The sequence below is a fragment of the Gossypium hirsutum genome, chromosome A06, assembly GCF_007990345.1.
Source record: "Gossypium hirsutum isolate 1008001.06 chromosome A06, Gossypium_hirsutum_v2.1, whole genome shotgun sequence".
Classification (NCBI taxonomy): Eukaryota; Viridiplantae; Streptophyta; class Magnoliopsida; order Malvales; family Malvaceae; genus Gossypium; species Gossypium hirsutum.
Window position 1 is genome coordinate 101,070,480 of NC_053429.1, and position 3,215 is coordinate 101,073,694.

Below are 3,215 nucleotides of genomic sequence, written 5' to 3' on the forward strand. Positions count from 1 at the left end.
TGCCTAGACATAGGGTGGTAAGATTTTACCGGATTAAGGTGAAACCTAATAAGGGGATCCATAGATCGAGTTAATGCAACCCTAGGGTGCTCAATAGAGAAAGATCTCAATTATTCAATCTAGGGATTAGACGTTATTAGTGTTGAATAGGGATAATAACATAACTTAGAGCTCTCTATGGAACAAGTTAAATGAATAAATTGTCCGATTCGGAGCCAGAATAACAAGTACAATCTAGGTGGATTTTTCCTTAGGTATTGTCGTAATTCAATCGATTTTACCAAAAGCAATTCCCCAATTCTATTCTCTGTGAATTCTTAGTTTAGATAATTAGTTAGTTAAAACAAAAACCTCTTTATTCTTAGGCTAGATAATAAAAAGGCAGTCATTACTAGTACTTTTAGTTCCTTTGGGTTCGACAATCCGATCTTGCTAAAACTATACTATTGTTCAATAGGTACACTTGCCTACATCGCGATAATAGTTAGTTTCAAGAACGATTAATTATAAATATTTAAAACCTATCACAAAATCATGTGATCAAGTTTTTGACGCCGTTGTAGGGGAACTAAGATATTAGGAGTGCTCAATTTTTATTACTTTAGCCACTTATTTTTCTTGGAATCTAATTTTAATTTTATTATTATTTATTAATGTACTTTTTCTTTCTCTTGGCAGGTTTTTATAGTTTATGACTAGAAGAAACCCGTCAGGACTACCTCTTTTTGACGAAGAAATCAATCGCATAGTTTGTAGACATCAAAGAGAAATAAGGCGAAGCTTAAGATACACAGAGAACGAGCAAGAGGATGATACTTAACCCCTAATCGAAGAGATGGTTAAAAACCAAGAGAATCAGCTACCTCCTGTAATTGCGGTTAATCAAAATCCTGCTCCACGCACTATGTATGATTATGCTAAACCTTCTTTAACAGGAACTGAATCGAGCATAGTTAGACCTGCTGTAGCTACAAATACTTTTGAACTAAAACGTAACATTATTCAAATGATACAGCAATTTGTTCAGTTTGATGGTTTGCAGGATGAGGAACCCAACGATCATTTAGCAAACTTCTTAGAACTATGTGATACATTTAAAATTAATGGTCTTTCTGATGATGCCATTCGACTTTGGTTATTCCCTTTTTCATTGAGAAACAAAGCTAAACAGTGGTTGAACTCATTACCACGAGGGTCAATCATTACTTGGGAACAAATAACCGAAAAATTTCTATTAAAATATTTTTTGCCGGCTAAAACGGCTAAATTACGTAATGATATCTCTTCATTTGTGCAGATGGACTTAGAAATTCTTTACGATGCATGAGAGAGATACAAAGACATATTGAGAAGGTGCCCTCACCATGGGTTGCCACTTTGGCTACAGGTTCATAATGGCCTGAATCCTTCGACTCGACAAATGGTTGACGCAGTTGCTGGCGGAACCATCAATAATAAAACACTTGAAGATGCCTATGAGTTTATAGAGGAGATGTCACTGAATAACTATCAGTGGCAAGTCATGAGGACTAAGCCAACTAAAACAACAGACGTTTATAACGTCGATTCAGTTACTATGCTGTCAAATCAAGTAGAACTTCCAAATAAAAAGATTGATAGTTTACTTGGTTCTACTCAGGTACATCCAGTAATGAGGTGCGAGATGAATGGAGGAGGAGCATGCACAGAGTATCAACCCTTCAACCTAGCATCGAGGAGGAACAAGTCTAATATATGGGTAACAATAACTCTCAATCCCAAAATAACCCATATAGTAACACTTACAATGCAGATTGGAGGAACCACCCTAATTTCTCGTAGGGCGGTCAAGGAAATCAAAGACCACAACATCCTCCGGGTTTTCAACAACCGCTCTATCAAAAGGAAAAGAAGTCGAACCTTGAAGAGATGCTCCCAAAGTTTATATCAGTGTCAGAAACCCATTTTTAGAACATCGAGACAGCACTTAAAAATCAACAAGCGTCGATCCAAGGGCACGAAACTCAGATAGACCAGCTTTCCAAACTAATCTCCGAACGACCACAAGGTAGCTTGCCAAGTAATACTGAACCCAACCCAAGGGAACAACTCAATGCAATTAATATTCAAGATGACGAAGGAGTCGTTGAGCCTGAACCAGGACCGAGGCAAGAAACTGTGGTAAGCAAAGGTCAAGGTGAGGTAGGTCATAATAAAAACAAATCAGTGAATGTCAAATACAAACCTCGTGTGACATACCCCAACGCGACAAGGAAAGACCACTTAGATGAACAATTTGGTAAATTCCTTAAACTCTTAAAAAATTACACATTAACTTACCGTTTATTGAAGCTCTATCACATATGCCAAATGCAATGAAATTTTTAAAGGAGCTTTTTGCAAATAAGCGGAAGTTGGACGAGGCATCGCATGTGGAGCTAAACATAGTGTGCTCAGCTATTCTACAAAATAAGCTACCGAACAAATTAAAAGATCCAGGGAGTTTTACGATTCCTTGCTTAATTGGTAGTTTAGATGTTAATAATGCATTAGCTGATTTAAGGGCTAGTATCAACGTCATGCCTTACAGAATGTTTAAGCAACTAGGTCTCGAGAAACCTAAATAGACTAGGATGAGCATTCAATTAGCAGATAAAACTATAAGATTCCCTAGGGGTATTATTGAAGATGTGCTAGTTAAAATCGATAAATTTATATTTCCCGTTGATTTCATTGTTCTAGACATAGAGGAGGATAGCAGCATTCCTTTAATTCTAGGAAGGCCCGTTTTAGCAATTGCTAAAACAATTATTGATGTTGGCACAGGTGAACTCACACTCTGTGTGGGAGACAAAACAATCACCCTTCAAGCTCACAATTCTGGCAACATATTGGAAATTGAAGGTGATCGTCTGAACCATTCTACTAAATCTGACAATATTGTGCAACCTTCTTTGCAGGAAATGAGTCTGAAGGAAGTATATGAGCCATTCTCAAGAAATAGTAGAGAACCTATTCATGAAGATCGAAGGCTACAAATCGAGGAGCTAGATAAATGGCGAACGCATAAATCGAGAACACCCGAAAAACTGAATCTACGACAGAACGAGCTCAATACCTTTCCAAATCAACTTAAGGTCGGAGATAGAGTCTTGTTAGATGCTGCAGATCCCCACATTGTCGCTACCACACCAAATGAAGAAATCCCACTTACGGTACTCAGTATTTTCTTATTC

The 3,215-nt window shown here is 37.4% G+C and overlaps 1 non-coding gene across 1 annotated transcript; it reads right to left on the reverse strand.

Moving 5' to 3' along the window:
• Positions 1-1,264: 1,264 nt before the first annotated feature.
• Positions 1,265-1,371, reverse strand: LOC121231116 (small nucleolar RNA R71). The gene has a single exon (XR_005929184.1). It is a non-coding gene; the product is annotated as a small nucleolar RNA R71 (small nucleolar RNA).
• Positions 1,372-3,215: the final 1,844 nt, after the last annotated feature.